At 37.1% G+C, this 16502-nt stretch overlaps 30 non-coding genes and 6 pseudogenes across 30 annotated transcripts; all 36 read left to right on the top strand.

The window, feature by feature from the left end:
* Positions 1–334: 334 nt before the first annotated feature.
* LOC115483520 lies at positions 335–453 on the top strand. The gene has a single exon (XR_003944409.1). It is a non-coding gene; the product is annotated as a 5S ribosomal RNA (ribosomal RNA).
* Positions 454–756: 303 nt separating this feature from the next.
* On the top strand, positions 757–875 carry LOC115483519. Its single transcript, XR_003944408.1, has one exon. It is a non-coding gene; the product is annotated as a 5S ribosomal RNA (ribosomal RNA).
* Positions 876–1190: 315 nt separating this feature from the next.
* On the top strand, positions 1191–1308 carry LOC115483527 (annotated as a pseudogene).
* Positions 1309–1625: 317 nt separating this feature from the next.
* LOC115483518 lies at positions 1626–1744 on the top strand. The gene has a single exon (XR_003944407.1). It is a non-coding gene; the product is annotated as a 5S ribosomal RNA (ribosomal RNA).
* Positions 1745–2047: 303 nt separating this feature from the next.
* On the top strand, positions 2048–2167 carry LOC115483526 (annotated as a pseudogene).
* Positions 2168–2483: 316 nt separating this feature from the next.
* Positions 2484–2601, top strand: LOC115483529 (annotated as a pseudogene).
* A 743-nt stretch (positions 2602–3344) lies between these two features.
* Positions 3345–3463, top strand: LOC115483533 (annotated as a pseudogene).
* Positions 3464–3782: 319 nt separating this feature from the next.
* On the top strand, positions 3783–3902 carry LOC115483523. Its single transcript, XR_003944412.1, has one exon. It is a non-coding gene; the product is annotated as a 5S ribosomal RNA (ribosomal RNA).
* A 321-nt stretch (positions 3903–4223) lies between these two features.
* Positions 4224–4342, top strand: LOC115483517. The gene has a single exon (XR_003944406.1). It is a non-coding gene; the product is annotated as a 5S ribosomal RNA (ribosomal RNA).
* Positions 4343–4660: 318 nt separating this feature from the next.
* LOC115483516 lies at positions 4661–4779 on the top strand. The gene has a single exon (XR_003944405.1). It is a non-coding gene; the product is annotated as a 5S ribosomal RNA (ribosomal RNA).
* Positions 4780–5488: 709 nt separating this feature from the next.
* Positions 5489–5607, top strand: LOC115483515. Its single transcript, XR_003944404.1, has one exon. It is a non-coding gene; the product is annotated as a 5S ribosomal RNA (ribosomal RNA).
* Positions 5608–5927: 320 nt separating this feature from the next.
* LOC115483514 lies at positions 5928–6046 on the top strand. The gene has a single exon (XR_003944403.1). It is a non-coding gene; the product is annotated as a 5S ribosomal RNA (ribosomal RNA).
* A 319-nt stretch (positions 6047–6365) lies between these two features.
* On the top strand, positions 6366–6484 carry LOC115483513. Its single transcript, XR_003944402.1, has one exon. It is a non-coding gene; the product is annotated as a 5S ribosomal RNA (ribosomal RNA).
* Positions 6485–6802: 318 nt separating this feature from the next.
* Positions 6803–6921, top strand: LOC115483512. Its single transcript, XR_003944401.1, has one exon. It is a non-coding gene; the product is annotated as a 5S ribosomal RNA (ribosomal RNA).
* Positions 6922–7225: 304 nt separating this feature from the next.
* On the top strand, positions 7226–7344 carry LOC115483511. The gene has a single exon (XR_003944400.1). It is a non-coding gene; the product is annotated as a 5S ribosomal RNA (ribosomal RNA).
* A 320-nt stretch (positions 7345–7664) lies between these two features.
* LOC115483509 lies at positions 7665–7783 on the top strand. Its single transcript, XR_003944398.1, has one exon. It is a non-coding gene; the product is annotated as a 5S ribosomal RNA (ribosomal RNA).
* Positions 7784–8092: 309 nt separating this feature from the next.
* Positions 8093–8211, top strand: LOC115483508. Its single transcript, XR_003944397.1, has one exon. It is a non-coding gene; the product is annotated as a 5S ribosomal RNA (ribosomal RNA).
* Positions 8212–8517: 306 nt separating this feature from the next.
* On the top strand, positions 8518–8636 carry LOC115483507. Its single transcript, XR_003944396.1, has one exon. It is a non-coding gene; the product is annotated as a 5S ribosomal RNA (ribosomal RNA).
* A 320-nt stretch (positions 8637–8956) lies between these two features.
* Positions 8957–9075, top strand: LOC115483506. The gene has a single exon (XR_003944395.1). It is a non-coding gene; the product is annotated as a 5S ribosomal RNA (ribosomal RNA).
* Positions 9076–9383: 308 nt separating this feature from the next.
* On the top strand, positions 9384–9502 carry LOC115483505. Its single transcript, XR_003944394.1, has one exon. It is a non-coding gene; the product is annotated as a 5S ribosomal RNA (ribosomal RNA).
* A 305-nt stretch (positions 9503–9807) lies between these two features.
* LOC115483525 lies at positions 9808–9925 on the top strand (annotated as a pseudogene).
* Positions 9926–10233: 308 nt separating this feature from the next.
* On the top strand, positions 10234–10352 carry LOC115483504. Its single transcript, XR_003944393.1, has one exon. It is a non-coding gene; the product is annotated as a 5S ribosomal RNA (ribosomal RNA).
* Positions 10353–10671: 319 nt separating this feature from the next.
* On the top strand, positions 10672–10790 carry LOC115483503. The gene has a single exon (XR_003944392.1). It is a non-coding gene; the product is annotated as a 5S ribosomal RNA (ribosomal RNA).
* Positions 10791–11096: 306 nt separating this feature from the next.
* LOC115483502 lies at positions 11097–11215 on the top strand. The gene has a single exon (XR_003944391.1). It is a non-coding gene; the product is annotated as a 5S ribosomal RNA (ribosomal RNA).
* Positions 11216–11535: 320 nt separating this feature from the next.
* LOC115483501 lies at positions 11536–11654 on the top strand. Its single transcript, XR_003944390.1, has one exon. It is a non-coding gene; the product is annotated as a 5S ribosomal RNA (ribosomal RNA).
* A 306-nt stretch (positions 11655–11960) lies between these two features.
* On the top strand, positions 11961–12079 carry LOC115483500. The gene has a single exon (XR_003944389.1). It is a non-coding gene; the product is annotated as a 5S ribosomal RNA (ribosomal RNA).
* A 306-nt stretch (positions 12080–12385) lies between these two features.
* LOC115483498 lies at positions 12386–12504 on the top strand. The gene has a single exon (XR_003944387.1). It is a non-coding gene; the product is annotated as a 5S ribosomal RNA (ribosomal RNA).
* A 306-nt stretch (positions 12505–12810) lies between these two features.
* Positions 12811–12929, top strand: LOC115483497. The gene has a single exon (XR_003944386.1). It is a non-coding gene; the product is annotated as a 5S ribosomal RNA (ribosomal RNA).
* Positions 12930–13234: 305 nt separating this feature from the next.
* LOC115483496 lies at positions 13235–13353 on the top strand. The gene has a single exon (XR_003944385.1). It is a non-coding gene; the product is annotated as a 5S ribosomal RNA (ribosomal RNA).
* Positions 13354–13659: 306 nt separating this feature from the next.
* Positions 13660–13780, top strand: LOC115483531 (annotated as a pseudogene).
* A 320-nt stretch (positions 13781–14100) lies between these two features.
* LOC115483495 lies at positions 14101–14219 on the top strand. Its single transcript, XR_003944384.1, has one exon. It is a non-coding gene; the product is annotated as a 5S ribosomal RNA (ribosomal RNA).
* A 306-nt stretch (positions 14220–14525) lies between these two features.
* On the top strand, positions 14526–14644 carry LOC115483494. The gene has a single exon (XR_003944383.1). It is a non-coding gene; the product is annotated as a 5S ribosomal RNA (ribosomal RNA).
* Positions 14645–14950: 306 nt separating this feature from the next.
* Positions 14951–15069, top strand: LOC115483493. The gene has a single exon (XR_003944382.1). It is a non-coding gene; the product is annotated as a 5S ribosomal RNA (ribosomal RNA).
* A 306-nt stretch (positions 15070–15375) lies between these two features.
* LOC115483492 lies at positions 15376–15494 on the top strand. The gene has a single exon (XR_003944381.1). It is a non-coding gene; the product is annotated as a 5S ribosomal RNA (ribosomal RNA).
* Positions 15495–15800: 306 nt separating this feature from the next.
* On the top strand, positions 15801–15919 carry LOC115483491. The gene has a single exon (XR_003944380.1). It is a non-coding gene; the product is annotated as a 5S ribosomal RNA (ribosomal RNA).
* Positions 15920–16237: 318 nt separating this feature from the next.
* LOC115483490 lies at positions 16238–16356 on the top strand. The gene has a single exon (XR_003944379.1). It is a non-coding gene; the product is annotated as a 5S ribosomal RNA (ribosomal RNA).
* The last annotated feature ends 146 nt before the right edge of the window (positions 16357–16502 follow it).

Here is a 16502-nt window from a genome sequence, read left to right as displayed (position 1 = left end):
CACCGCGTGTTGTTGGCATCGTCCAATACTTTTTTCTCATTTTAATTTTTTTGTTTGCTTTTTAAATTTTATAAATTTCAAATTTTATAAAATGTTATATTTTACATTTAAAATCTCAGTTTATATTCCAATTGCTAATTTTTCACTATTTGCCATCACAAAATTTACGCTGGCATGTATGCTAGCAGAGACATTTATTCTGTTTTGTGGCCAATGAGGTCCAAGCATGCCGCATATCAAAAGCGCAAATCACACTTACGTTAAACACACTAAAATTCAGCACTCATTGTTTCTAAACTGCAGCTATATGTTGTTCTCTAGCCACTCCACTTTCGCCAACGACCATACCACGCTGAGTACATCGGTTCTCGTCCGATCACCGAAATTAAGCAGCGTCGGGCGCGGTTAGTACTTAGATGGGGGACCGCTTGGGAACACCGCGTGTTGTTGGCATCGTCCAATACTTTTTTTCTCATTTTTAATTTTTTTTTTGCTTTTTTAAATTTTATAAATTTCAAATTTTATAAAATGTTATATTTACATTTAAAATCTCAGTTTATATTCCAATTGCTAATTTTTCACTATTTGCCATCACAAATTTACGCTGGCATGTATGCTAGCAGAGACATTTATTCTGTTTTGTGGCCAATGAGGTCCAAGCAAGCGCAAATAACACTTACGTTAAACACACTAAAATTCAGCACTCATTGTTTCTAAACTGCAGCTATATGTTTGTTCTCTAGCCACTCCACTTTCGCCAACGACCATACCACGCTGAGTACATCGGTTCTCGTCCGATCACCGAAATTAAGCAGCGTCGGGCGCGGTTAGTACTTAGATGGGGGACCGCTTGGGAACACCGCGTGTTGTTGGCATCGTCCAATACTTTTTTCTCATTTTTAATTTTTTTTTGCTTTTTTAAATTTTATAAATTTCAAATTTATAAAATGTTATATTTTACATTTAAAATCTCAGTTTATATTCCAATTGCTAATTTTTCACTATTTGCCATCACAAAATTTACGCTGGCATGTATGCTAGCAGAGACATTTATTCTGTTTTGTGGCCAATGGGTCCAAGCATGCCGCATATCAAAAGCGCAAATCACACTTACGTTAAACACACTAAAATTCAGCACTCATTGTTTCTAAACTGCAGCTATATGTTTGTTCTCTAGCCACTCCACTTTCGCCAACGACCATACCACGCTGAGTACATCGGTTCTCGTCCGATCACCGAAATTAAGCAGCGTCGGGCGCGGTTAGTACTTAGATGGGGACCGCTTGGGAACACCGCGTGTTGTTGGCATCGTCCAATACTTTTTTTCTCATTTTTAATTTTTTTTTGCTTTTTTAAATTTTATAAATTTCAAATTTATAAAATGTTATATTTTACATTTAAAATCTCAGTTTATATTCCAATTGCTAATTTTTCACTATTTGCCATCACAAAATTTACGCTGGCATGTATGCTAGCAGAGACATTTATTCTGTTTTGTGGCCAATGAGGTCCAAGCATGCCGCATATCAAAAGCGCAAATCACACTTACGTTAAACACACTAAAATTCAGCACTCATTGTTTCTAAACTGCAGCTATATGTTTGTTCTCTAGCCACTCCACTTTCGCCAACGACCATACCACGCTGAGTACATCGGTTCTCGTCCGATCACCGAAATTAAGCAGCGTCGGGCGCGGTTAGTACTTAGATGGGGGACCGCTTGGGAACACCGCGTGTTGTTGGCATCGTCCAATACTTTTTCTCATTTTTAATTTTTTTTTGCTTTTTTAAATTTTATAAATTTCAAATTTTATAAAATGTTATATTTTACATTTAAAATCTCAGTTTATATTCCAATTGCTAATTTTTCACTATTTGCCATCACAAAATTTACGCTGGCATGTATGCTAGCAGAGACATTTATTCTGCTTTGTGGCCAATGAGGTCCAAGCAAAGCGCAAATAACACTTACGTTAAACACACTAAAATTCAGCACTCATTGTTTCTAAACTGCAGCTATATGTTTGTTCTCTAGCCACTCCACTTTCGCCAACGACCCATACCACGCTGAGTACATCGGTTCTCGTCCGATCACCGAAATTAAGCAGCGTCGGGCGCGGTTAGTACTTAGATGGGGGACCGCTTGGGAACACCGCGTGTTGTTGGCATCGTCCAATACTTTTTTCTCATTTTTAATTTTTTTTTTTGCTTTTTTAAATTTTATAAATTTCAATTTTATAAAATGTTATATTTTACATTTAAAATCTCAGTTTATATTCCAATTGCTAATTTTCACTATTTGCCATCACAAAATTTACGCTGGCATGTATGCTAGCAGAGACATTTATTCTGTTTGTGGCCAATGAGGTCCAAGCATGCCGCATATCAAAAGCGCAAATCACACTTACGTTAAACACACTAAAATTCAGCACTCATTGTTTCTAAACTGCAGCTATATGTTTGTTCTCTAGCCACTCCACTTTCGCCAACGACCATACCACGCTGAGTACATCGGTTCTCGTCCGATCACCGAAATAAGCAGCGTCGGGCGCGGTTAGTACTTAGATGGGGGACCGCTTGGGAACACCGCGTGTTGTTGGCATCGTCCAATACTTTTTTCTCATTTTTAATTTTTTTTTTTGCTTTTAAATTTTATTTTAAAATTTCAAATTTATAAAATGTTATATTTTACATTTAAAATCTCAGTTTATATTCCAAATGCTAATTTTTCACTATTTGCCATCACAAAATTTACGCTGGCATGTATGCTAGCAGAGACCATTTATTCTGTTTTTGTGGCCAATGAGGTCCAAGCATGCCGCATATCAAAAGCGCAAATCACACTTACGTTAAAACACACTAAAATTCAGCACTCATTGTTTCTAAACTTGCAGCTATATGTTTGTTCTCTAGCCACTCCACTTTCGCCCAACGACCATACCACGCTGAGTACATCGGTTCTCGTCCGATCACGCGGTTAGTACTTAGATGGGGACCGCTTGGGAACACCGCGTGTTGTGGCATCGTCCAATACTTTTTTCTCATTTTTTAATTTTTTTTTTTTGCTTTTTTAAATTTTATAAATTTCAAATTGTATCAAAATGTTATATTTTACATTTAAAATCTCAGTTTATATTCCAATTGCTAATTTTTCACTATTTGCCATCACAAAATTTACGCTGGCATGTATGCTAGCAGAGACATTTATTCTGTTTTGTGGCCAATGAGGTCCAAGCATGCCGCATATCAAAAGCGCAAATCACACTTACGTTAAACACACTAAAATTCAGCACTCATTGTTTCTAAACTGCAGCTATATGTTTGTTCTCTAGCCACTCCACTTTCGCCAACGACCATACCACGCTGAGTACATCGGTTCTCGTCCGATCACCGAAATAAGCAGCGTCGGGCGCGGTTAGTACTTAGATGGGGGACCCGCTTGGGAACACCGCGTGTTGTTGGCATCGTCCAATACTTTTTTTCTCATTTTTAATTTTTTTTTTGCTTTTTTAAATTTTATAAATTTCAAATTTTATAAAATGTTATATTTTACATTTAAAATCTCAGTTTATATTCCTATTGCTAATTTTTCACTATTTGCCATCACAAAATTTACGCTGGCATGTATGCTAGCAGAGACATTTATTCTGTTTTGTGGCCAATGAGGTCCAAGCATGCCGCATATCAAAAGCGCAAATCACACTTACGTTAAACACACTAAAATTCAGCACTCATTGTTTCTAAACTGCAGCTATATGTTTGTTCTCTAGCCACTCCACTTTCGCCAACGACCATACCACGCTGAGTACATCGGTTCTCGTCCGATCACCGAAATTAAGCAGCGTCGGGCGCGGTTAGTACTTAGATGGGGGACCGCTTGGGAACACCGCGTTGTTGTTGGCATCGTCCCAATACTTTTTTTCTCATTTTTAATTTTTTTTTTTGCTTTTTTAAATTTTATAAATTTCAAATTGTATAAAATGTTATATTTTACATTTAAAATCTCAGTTTATATTCCAATTGCTAATTTTTCACTATTTGCCATCACAAAATTTACGCTGGCATGTATGCTAGCAGAGACATTTATTCTGTTTTGTGGCCAATGAGGTCCAAGCATGCCGCATATCAAAAGCGCAAATCACACTTACGTTAAACACACTAAAATTCAGCACTCATTGTTTCTAAACTGCAGCTATATGTTTGTTCTCTAGCCACTCCACTTTCGCCAACGACCATACCACGCTGAGTACATCGGTTCTCGTCCGATCACCGAAATTAAGCAGCGTCGGGCGCGGTTAGTACTTAGATGGGGGACCGCTTGGGAACACCGCGTGTTGTTGGCATCGTCCAATACTTTTTTTCTCATTTTTAATTTTCTTTTTGCTTTTTTAAATTTTATAAATTTCAAATTTTATAAAATGTTATATTTTACATTTAAAATCTCAGTTTATATTCCTATTGCTAATTTTTCACTATTTGCCATCACAAAATTTACGCTGGCATGTATGCTAGCAGAGACATTTATTCTGTTTTGTGGCCAATGGGTCCAAGCATGCCGCATATCAAAAGCGCAAATCACACTTACGTCAAACACACTAAAATTCAGCACTCATTGTTTCTAAACTGCAGCTATATGTTTGTTCTCTAGCCACTCCACTTTCGCCAACGACCATACCACGCTGAGTACATCGGTTCTCGTCCGATCACCGAAATTAAGCAGCGTCGGGCGCGGTTAGTACTTAGATGGGGGACCGCTTGGGAACACCGCGTGTTGTTGGCATCGTCCAATACTTTTTTTCTCATTTTTAATTTTTTTTTTGCTTTTTTAAATTTAATAAATTTCAAATTTTATAAAATGTTATATTTTACATTTAAAATCTCAGTTTATATTCCAATTGCTAATTTTTCACTATTTGCCATCACAAAATTTACGCTGGCATGTATGCTAGCAGAGACATTTATTCTGTTTTGTGGCCAATGAGGTCCAAGCAAAGGCAAATCAAACTTACGTTAAACACACTAAAATTCAGCACTCATTGTTTCTAAACTGCAGCTATATGTTTGTTCTCTAGCCACTCCACTTTCGCCAACGACCATACCACGCTGAGTACATCGGTTCTCGTCCGATCACGCGGTTAGTACTTAGATGGGGGACCGCTTGGGAACACCGCGTGTTGTTGGCATCGTCCAATACTTTTTTTCTCATTTTTAATTTTTTTTTTTGCTTTTTTAAATTTTATAAATTTCAAATTGTATAAAATGTTATATTTTACATTTAAAATCTCAGTTTATATTCCAATTGCTAATTTTTCACTATTTGCCATCACAAAATTTACGCTGGCATGTATGCTAGCAGAGACATTTATTCTGTTTTGTGGCCAATGAGGTCCAAGCAAAGCGCAAATAACACTTACGTTAAACACACTAAATTCAGCACTCATTGTTTCTAAACTGCAGCTATATGTTTGTTCTCTAGCCACTCCACTTTCGCCAACGACCATACCACGCTGAGTACATCGGTTCTCGTCCGATCACCGAAATTAAGCAGCGTCGGGCGCGGTTAGTACTTAGATGGGGGACCGCTTGGGAACACCGCGTGTTGTTGGCATCGTCCAATACTTTTTTTCTCATTTTTAATTTTTTTTTTTGCTTTTTTTAAATTTTATAAATTTCAAATTTTATAAAATGTTATATTTTACATTTAAAATCTCAGTTTATATTCCTATTGCTAATTTTTCACTATTTGCCATCACAAAATTTACGCTGGCATGTATGCTAGCAGAGACATTTATTCTGTTTTGTGGCCAATGAGGTCCAAGCATGCCGCATATCAAAAGCGCAATCACACTTACGTTAAACACACTAAAATTCAGCACTCATTGTTTCTAAACTGCAGCTATATGTTTGTTCTCTAGCCACTCCACTTTCGCCAACGACCATACCACGCTGAGTACATCGGTTCTCGTCCGATCACCGAAATTAAGCAGCGTCGGGCGCGGTTAGTACTTAGATGGGGGACCGCTTGGGAACACCGCGTGTTGTTGGCATCGTCCAATACTTTTTTTCTCATTTTTAATTTTTTTTTTGCTTTTTTAAATTTTATAAATTTCAAATTGTATAAAATGTTATATTTTACATTTAAAATCTCAGTTTATATTCCAATTGCTAATTTTTCACTATTTGCCATCACAAAATTTACGCTGGCATGTATGCTAGCAGAGACATTTATTCTGTTTTGTGGCCAATGAGGTCCAAGCATGCCGCATATCAAAAGCGCAAATCACACTTACGTTAAACACACTAAAATTCAGCACTCATTGTTTCTAAACTGCAGCTATATGTTTGTTCTCTAGCCACTCCACTTTCGCCAACGACCATACCACGCTGAGTACATCGGTTCTCGTCCGATCACCGAAATTAAGCAGCGTCGGGCGCGGTTAGTACTTAGATGGGGGACCGCTTGGGAACACCGCGTGTTGTTGGCATCGTCCAATACTTTTTTTCTCATTTTTAATTTTCTTTTTGCTTTTTTAAATTTTATAAATTTCAAATTTTATAAAATGTTATATTTTACATTTAAAATCTCAGTTTATATTCCTATTGCTAATTTTTCACTATTTGCCATCACAAAATTTACGCTGGCATGTATGCTAGCAGAGACATTTATTCTGTTTTGTGGCCAATGGGTCCAAGCATGCCGCATATCAAAAGCGCAAATCACACTTACGTCAAACACACTAAAATTCAGCACTCATTGTTTCTAAACTGCAGCTATATGTTTGTTCTCTAGCCACTCCACTTTCGCCAACGACCATACCACGCTGAGTACATCGGTTCTCGTCCGATCACCGAAATTAAGCAGCGTCGGGCGCGGTTAGTACTTAGATGGGGGACCGCTTGGGAACACCGCGTGTTGTTGGCATCGTCCAATACTTTTTTTCTCATTTTTAATTTTTTTTTTGCTTTTTTAAATTTAATAAATTTCAAATTTTATAAAATGTTATATTTTACATTTAAAATCTCAGTTTATATTCCAATTGCTAATTTTTCACTATTTGCCATCACAAAATTTACGCTGGCATGTATGCTAGCAGAGACATTTATTCTGTTTTGTGGCCAATGAGGTCCAAGCAAAGGCAAATCAAACTTACGTTAAACACACTAAATTCAGCACTCATTGTTTCTAAACTGCAGCTATATGTTTGTTCTCTAGCCAGTCGACTTTCGCCAACGACCATACCACGCTGAGTACATCGGTTCTCGTCCGATCACCGAAATTAAGCAGCGTCGGGCGCGGTTAGTACTTAGATGGGGGACCGCTTGGGAACACCGCGTGTTGTTGGCATCGTCCAATACTTTTTTTCTCATTTTTAATTTTTTTTTTTTGCTTTTTTAAATTTTATAAATTTCAAATTTTATAAAATGTTATATTTTACATTTAAAATCTCAGTTTATATTCCAATTGCTAATTTTTCACTATTTGCCATCACAAAATTTACGCTGGCATGTATGCTAGCAGAGACATTTATTCTGTTTTGTGGCCAATGGGTCCAAGCATGCCGCATATCAAAAGCGCAAATCACACTTACGTTAAACACACTAAAATTCAGCACTCATTGTTTCTAAACTGCAGCTATATGTTTGTTCTCTAGCCAGTCGACTTTCGCCAACGACCATACCACGCTGAGTACATCGGTTCTCGTCCGATCACCGAAATTAAGCAGCGTCGGGCGCGGTTAGTACTTAGATGGGGGACCGCTTGGGAACACCGCGTGTTGTTGGCATCGTCCAATACTTTTTTTCTCATTTTTAATTTTTTTTTTTTTGCTTTTTTAAATTTTATAAATTTCAAATTTTATAAAATGTTATATTTTACATTTAAAATCTCAGTTTATATTCCAATTGCTAATTTTTCACTATTTGCCATCACAAAATTTACGCTGGCATGTATGCTAGCAGAGACATTTATTCTGTTTTGTGGCCAATGAGGTCCAAGCAAAGCGCAAATCACACTTACGTTAAACACACTAAAATTCAGCACTCATTGTTTCTAAACTGCAGCTATATGTTTGTTCTCTAGCCACTCCACTTTCGCCAACGACCATACCACGCTGAGTACATCGGTTCTCGTCCGATCACCGAAATTAAGCAGCGTCGGGCGCGGTTAGTACTTAGATGGGGGACCGCTTGGGAACACCGCGTGTTGTTGGCATCGTCCAATACTTTTTTTCTCATTTTTAATTTTTTTTTTTGCTTTTTTAAATTTTATAAATTTCAAATTGTATAAAATGTTATATTTTACATTTAAAATCTCAGTTTATATTCCAATTGCTAATTTTTCACTATTTGCCATCACAAAATTTACGCTGGCATGTATGCTAGCAGAGACATTTATTCTGTTTTGTGGCCAATGAGGTCCAAGCAAAGGCAAATCAAACTTACGTTAAACACACTAAAATTCAGCACTCATTGTTTCTAAACTGCAGCTATATGTTTGTTCTCTAGCCAGTCGACTTTCGCCAACGACCATACCACGCTGAGTACATCGGTTCTCGTCCGATCACCGAAATTAAGCAGCGTCGGGCGCGGTTAGTACTTAGATGGGGGACCGCTTGGGAACACCGCGTGTTGTTGGCATCGTCCAATACTTTTTTTCTCATTTTTAATTTTTTTTTTTTGCTTTTTTAAATTTTATAAATTTCAAATTTTATAAAATGTTATATTTTACATTTAAAATCTCAGTTTATATTCCAATTGCTAATTTTTCACTATTTGCCATCACAAAATTTACGCTGGCATGTATGCTAGCAGAGACATTTATTCTGTTTTGTGGCCAATGGGTCCAAGCATGCCGCATATCAAAAGCGCAAATCACACTTACGTTAAACACACTAAAATTCAGCACTCATTGTTTCTAAACTGCAGCTATATGTTTGTTCTCTAGCCAGTCGACTTTCGCCAACGACCATACCACGCTGAGTACATCGGTTCTCGTCCGATCACCGAAATTAAGCAGCGTCGGGCGCGGTTAGTACTTAGATGGGGGACCGCTTGGGAACACCGCGTGTTGTTGGCATCGTCCAATACTTTTTTTCTCATTTTTAATTTTTTTTTTTTGCTTTTTTAAATTTTATAAATTTCAAATTTTATAAAATGTTATATTTTACATTTAAAATCTCAGTTTATATTCCAATTGCTAATTTTTCACTATTTGCCATCACAAAATTTACGCTGGCATGTATGCTAGCAGAGACATTTATTCTGTTTTGTGGCCAATGAGGTCCAAGCAAAGCGCAAATCACACTTACGTTAAACACACTAAAATTCAGCACTCATTGTTTCTAAACTGCAGCTATATGTTTGTTCTCTAGCCACTCCACTTTCGCCAACGACCATACCACGCTGAGTACATCGGTTCTCGTCCGATCACCGAAATTAAGCAGCGTCGGGCGCGGTTAGTACTTAGATGGGGGACCGCTTGGGAACACCGCGTGTTGTTGGCATCGTCCAATACTTTTTTTCTCATTTTTAATTTTTTTTTTGCTTTTTTAAATTTTATAAATTTCAAATTGTATAAAATGTTATATTTTACATTTAAAATCTCAGTTTATATTCCAATTGCTAATTTTTCACTATTTGCCATCACAAAATTTACGCTGGCATGTATGCTAGCAGAGACATTTATTCTGTTTTGTGGCCAATGAGGTCCAAGCAAAGGCAAATCAAACTTACGTTAAACACACTAAAATTCAGCACTCATTGTTTCTAAACTGCAGCTATATGTTTGTTCTCTAGCCAGTCGACTTTCGCCAACGACCATACCACGCTGAGTACATCGGTTCTCATCCGATCACCGAAATTAAGCAGCGTCGGGCGCGGTTAGTACTTAGATGGGGACCGCTTGGGAACACCGCGTGTTGTTGGCATCGTCCAATACTTTTTTTCTCATTTTTAATTTTTTTTTTTTTGCTTTTTTAAATTTAATAAATTTCAAATTTTATAAAATGTTATATTTTACATTTAAAATCTCAGTTTATATTCCAATTGCTAATTTTTCACTATTTGCCATCACAAAATTTACGCTGGCATGTATGCTAGCAGAGACATTTATTCTGTTTTGTGGCCAATGAGGTCCAAGCAAAGGCAAATCAAACTTACGTTAAACACACTAAAATTCAGCACTCATTGTTTCTAAACTGCAGCTATATGTTTGTTCTCTAGCCACTCCACTTTCGCCAACGACCATACCACGCTGAGTACATCGGTTCTCGTCCGATCACCGAAATTAAGCAGCGTCGGGCGCGGTTAGTACTTAGATGGGGGACCGCTTGGGAACACCGCGTGTTGTTGGCATCGTCCAATACTTTTTTTCTCATTTTTAATTTTTTTTTTTGCTTTTTTAAATTTTATAAATTTCAAATTTTATAAAATGTTATATTTTACATTTAAAATCTCAGTTTATATTCCAATTGCTAATTTTTCACTATTTGCCATCACAAAATTTACGCTGGCATGTATGCTAGCAGAGACATTTATTCTGTTTTGTGGCCAATGGGTCCAAGCATGCCGCATATCAAAAGCGCAAATCACACTTACGTCAAACACACTAAAATTCAGCACTCATTGTTTCTAAACTGCAGCTATATGTTTGTTCTCTAGCCAGTCGACTTTCGCCAACGACCATACCACGCTGAGTACATCGGTTCTCGTCCGATCACCGAAATTAAGCAGCGTCGGGCGCGGTTAGTACTTAGATGGGGGACCGCTTGGGAACACCGCGTGTTGTTGGCATCGTCCAATACTTTTTTTCTCATTTTTAATTTTTTTTTTTGCTTTTTTAAATTTAATAAATTTCAAATTTTATAAAATGTTATATTTTACATTTAAAATCTCAGTTTATATTCCAATTGCTAATTTTTCACTATTTGCCATCACAAAATTTACGCTGGCATGTATGCTAGCAGAGACATTTATTCTGTTTTGTGGCCAATGAGGTCCAAGCAAAGGCAAATCAAACTTACGTTAAACACACTAAAATTCAGCACTCATTGTTTCTAAACTGCAGCTATATGTTTGTTCTCTAGCCACTCCACTTTCGCCAACGACCATACCACGCTGAGTACATCGGTTCTCGTCCGATCACCGAAATTAAGCAGCGTCGGGCGCGGTTAGTACTTAGATGGGGGACCGCTTGGGAACACCGCGTGTTGTTGGCATCGTCCAATACTTTTTTTCTCATTTTTAATTTTTTTTTTTGCTTTTTTAAATTTTATAAATTTCAAATTTTATAAAATGTTATATTTTACATTTAAAATCTCAGTTTATATTCCAATTGCTAATTTTTCACTATTTGCCATCACAAAATTTACGCTGGCATGTATGCTAGCAGAGACATTTATTCTGTTTTGTGGCCAATGAGGTCCAAGCATGCCGCATATCAAAAGCGCAAATCACACTTACGTTAAACACACTAAAATTCAGCACTCATTGTTTCTAAACTGCAGCTATATGTTTGTTCTCTAGCCAGTCGACTTTCGCCAACGACCATACCACGCTGAGTACATCGGTTCTCGTCCGATCACCGAAATTAAGCAGCGTCGGGCGCGGTTAGTACTTAGATGGGGGACCGCTTGGGAACACCGCGTGTTGTTGGCATCGTCCAATACTTTTTTTCTCATTTTTAATTTTTTTTTTGCTTTTTTAAATTTTATAAATTTCAAATTGTATAAAATGTTATATTTTACATTTAAAATCTCAGTTTATATTCCAATTGCTAATTTTTCACTATTTGCCATCACAAAATTTACGCTGGCATGTATGCTAGCAGAGACATTTATTCTGTTTTGTGGCCAATGAGGTCCAAGCAAAGCGCAAATAACACTTACGTTAAACACACTAAAATTCAGCACTCATTGTTTCTAAACTGCAGCTATATGTTTGTTCTCTAGCCACTCCACTTTCGCCAACGACCATACCACGCTGAGTACATCGGTTCTCGTCCGATCACCGAAATTAAGCAGCGTCGGGCGCGGTTAGTACTTAGATGGGGGACCGCTTGGGAACACCGCGTGTTGTTGGCATCGTCCAATACTTTTTTTCTCATTTTTAATTTTTTTTTTGCTTTTTTAAATTTTATAAATTTCAAATTGTATAAAATGTTATATTTTACATTTAAAATCTCAGTTTATATTCCAATTGCTAATTTTTCACTATTTGCCATCACAAAATTTACGCTGGCATGTATGCTAGCAGAGACATTTATTCTGTTTTGTGGCCAATGAGGTCCAAGCAAAGCGCAAATAACACTTACGTTAAACACACTAAAATTCAGCACTCATTGTTTCTAAACTGCAGCTATATGTTTGTTCTCTAGCCACTCCACTTTCGCCAACGACCATACCACGCTGAGTACATCGGTTCTCGTCCGATCACCGAAATTAAGCAGCGTCGGGCGCGGTTAGTACTTAGATGGGGGACCGCTTGGGAACACCGCGTGTTGTTGGCATCGTCCAATACTTTTTTTCTCATTTTTAATTTTTTTTTTGCTTTTTTAAATTTTATAAATTTCAAATTGTATAAAATGTTATATTTTACATTTAAAATCTCAGTTTATATTCCAATTGCTAATTTTTCACTATTTGCCATCACAAAATTTACGCTGGCATGTATGCTAGCAGAGACATTTATTCTGTTTTGTGGCCAATGAGGTCCAAGCAAAGCGCAAATAACACTTACGTTAAACACACTAAAATTCAGCACTCATTGTTTCTAAACTGCAGCTATATGTTTGTTCTCTAGCCACTCCACTTTCGCCAACGACCATACCACGCTGAGTACATCGGTTCTCGTCCGATCACCGAAATTAAGCAGCGTCGGGCGCGGTTAGTACTTAGATGGGGGACCGCTTGGGAACACCGCGTGTTGTTGGCATCGTTCAATACTTTTTTTCTCATTTTTAATTTTTTTTTTGCTTTTTTAAATTTAATAAATTTCAAATTTTATAAAATGTTATATTTTACATTTAAAATCTCAGTTTATATTCCTATTGCTAATTTTTCACTATTTGCCATCACAAAATTTACGCTGGCATGTATGCTAGCAGAGACATTTATTCTGTTTTGTGGCCAATGAGGTCCAAGCAAAGGCAAATCAAACTTACGTTAAACACACTAAAATTCAGCACTCATTGTTTCTAAACTGCAGCTATATGTTTGTTCTCTAGCCAGTCGACTTTCGCCAACGACCATACCACGCTGAGTACATCGGTTCTCGTCCGATCACCGAAATTAAGCAGCGTCGGGCGCGGTTAGTACTTAGATGGGGGACCGCTTGGGAACACCGCGTGTTGTTGGCATCGTCCAATACTTTTTTTCTCATTTTTAATTTTCTTTTTGCTTTTTTAAATTTTATAAATTTCAAATTTTATAAAATGTTATATTTTACATTTAAAATCTCAGTTTATATTCCAATTGCTAATTTTTCACTATTTGCCATCACAAAATTTACGCTGGCATGTATGCTAGCAGAGACATTTATTCTGTTTTGTGGCCAATGAGGTCCAAGCAAAGCGCAAATAACACTTACGTTAAACACACTAAAATTCAGCACTCATTGTTTCTAAACTGCAGCTATATGTTTGTTCTCTAGCCACTCCACTTTCGCCAACGACCATACCACGCTGAGTACATCGGTTCTCGTCCGATCACCGAAATTAAGCAGCGTCGGGCGCGGTTAGTACTTAGATGGGGGAGACCGCTTGGGAACACCGCGTGTTGTTGGCATCGTCCAATACTTTTTTTCTCATTTTTAATTTTTTTTTTTGCTTTTTTAAATTTTATAAATTTCAAATTGTATAAAATGTTATATTTTACATTTAAAATCTCAGTTTATATTCCAATTGCTAATTTTTCACTATTTGCCATCACAAAATTTACGCTGGCATGTATGCTAGCAGAGACATTTATTCTGTTTTGTGGCCAATGAGGTCCAAGCATGCCGCATATCAAAAGCGCAAATCACACTTACGTTAAACACACTAAAATTCAGCACTCATTGTTTCTAAACTGCAGCTATATGTTTGTTCTCTAGCCACTCAACTCTCGCCAACGACCATACCACGCTGAGTACATCGGTTCTCGTCCGATCACCGAAATTAAGCAGCGTCGGGCGCGGTTAGTACTTAGATGGGGGACCGCTTGGGAACACCGCGTGTTGTTGGCATCGTCCAATACTTTTTTTCTCATTTTTAATTTTTTTTTTGCTTTTTTAAATTTTATAAATTTCAAATTGTATAAAATGTTATATTTTACATTTAAAATCTCAGTTTATATTCCAATTGCTAATTTTTCACTATTTGCCATCACAAAATTTACGCTGGCATGTATGCTAGCAGAGACATTTATTCTGTTTTGTGGCCAATGAGGTCCAAGCAAAGCGCAAATAACACTTACGTTAAACACACTAAAATTCAGCACTCATTGTTTCTAAACTGCAGCTATATGTTTGTTCTCTAGCCACTCCACTTTCGCCAACGACCATACCACGCTGAGTACATCGGTTCTCGTCCGATCACCGAAATTAAGCAGCGTCGGGCGCGGTTAGTACTTAGATGGGGGACCGCTTGGGAACACCGCGTGTTGTTGGCATCGTCCAATACTTTTTTTCTCATTTTTAATTTTTTTTTTGCTTTTTTAAATTTTATAAATTTCAAATTGTATAAAATGTTATATTTTACATTTAAAATCTCAGTTTATATTCCAATTGCTAATTTTTCACTATTTGCCATCACAAAATTTACGCTGGCATGTATGCTAGCAGAGACATTTATTCTGTTTTGTGGCCAATGAGGTCCAAGCAAAGCGCAAATAACACTTACGTTAAACACACTAAAATTCAGCACTCATTGTTTCTAAACTGCAGCTATATGTTTGTTCTCTAGCCACTCCACTTTCGCCAACGACCATACCACGCTGAGTACATCGGTTCTCGTCCGATCACCGAAATTAAGCAGCGTCGGGCGCGGTTAGTACTTAGATGGGGGACCGCTTGGGAACACCGCGTGTTGTTGGCATCGTCCAATACTTTTTTTCTCATTTTTAATTTTTTTTTTGCTTTTTTAAATTTTATAAATTTCAAATTGTATAAAATGTTATATTTTACATTTAAAATCTCAGTTTATATTCCAATTGCTAATTTTTCACTATTTGCCATCACAAAATTTACGCTGGCATGTATGCTAGCAGAGACATTTATTCTGTTTTGTGGCCAATGAGGTCCAAGCAAAGCGCAAATAACACTTACGTTAAACACACTAAAATTCAGCACTCATTGTTTCTAAACTGCAGCTATATGTTTGTTCTCTAGCCACTCCACTTTCGCCAACGACCATACCACGCTGAGTACATCGGTTCTCGTCCGATCACCGAAATTAAGCAGCGTCGGGCGCGGTTAGTACTTAGATGGGGGACCGCTTGGGAACACCGCGTGTTGTTGGCATCGTTCAATACTTTTTTTCTCATTTTTAATTTTTTTTTTTGCTTTTTTAAATTTAATAAATTTCAAATTTTATAAAATGTTATATTTTACATTTAAAATCTCAGTTTATATTCCTATTGCTAATTTTTCACTATTTGCCATCACAAAATTTACGCTGGCATGTATGCTAGCAGAGACATTTATTCTGTTTTGTGGCCAATGAGGTCCAAGCAAAGGCAAATCAAACTTACGTTAAACACACTAAAATTCAGCACTCATTGTTTCTAAACTGCAGCTATATGTTTGTTCTCTAGCCAGTCGACTTTCGCCAACGACCATACCACGCTGAGTACATCGGTTCTCGTCCGATCACCGAAATTAAGCAGCGTCGGGCGCGGTTAGTACTTAGATGGGGGACCGCTTGGGAACACCGCGTGTTGTTGGCATCGTCCAATACTTTTTTTCTCATTTTTAATTTTCTTTTTGCTTTTTTAAATTTTATAAATTTCAAATTTTATAAAATGTTATATTTTACATTTAAAATCTCAGTTTATATTCCTATTGCTAATTTTTCACTATTTGCCATCACAAAATTTACGCTGGCATGTATGCTAGCAGAGACATTTATTCTGTTTTGTGGCCAATGGGTCCAAGCATGCCGCATATCAAAAGCGCAAATCACACTTACGTCAAACACACTAAAATTCAGCACTCATTGTTTCTAAACTGCAGCTATATGTTTGTTCTCTAGCCAGTCGACTTTCGCCAACGACCATACCACGCTGAGTACATCGGTTCTCGTCCGATCACCGAAATTAAGCAGCGTCGGGCGCGGTTAGTACTTAGATGGGGGACCGCTTGGGAACACCGCGTGTTGTTGGCATCGTCCAATACTTTTTTTCTCATTTTTAATTTTTTTTTTGCTTTTTTAAATTTAATAAATTTCAAATTTTATAAAATGTTATATTTTACATTTAAAATCTCAGTTTATATTCCAATTGCTAATTTTTCACTATTTGCCATCACAAA

Source organism: Drosophila hydei, unplaced genomic scaffold, assembly GCF_003285905.1.
Source record: "Drosophila hydei strain 15085-1641.00,03,60 unplaced genomic scaffold, DhydRS2 tig00008137-arrow-arrow-pilon, whole genome shotgun sequence".
Taxonomy (NCBI): Eukaryota; Metazoa; Arthropoda; class Insecta; order Diptera; family Drosophilidae; genus Drosophila; species Drosophila hydei.
Note: the sequence above shows the minus strand (reverse complement) of the source record. Positions and strands in the feature narration are given on the sequence as shown.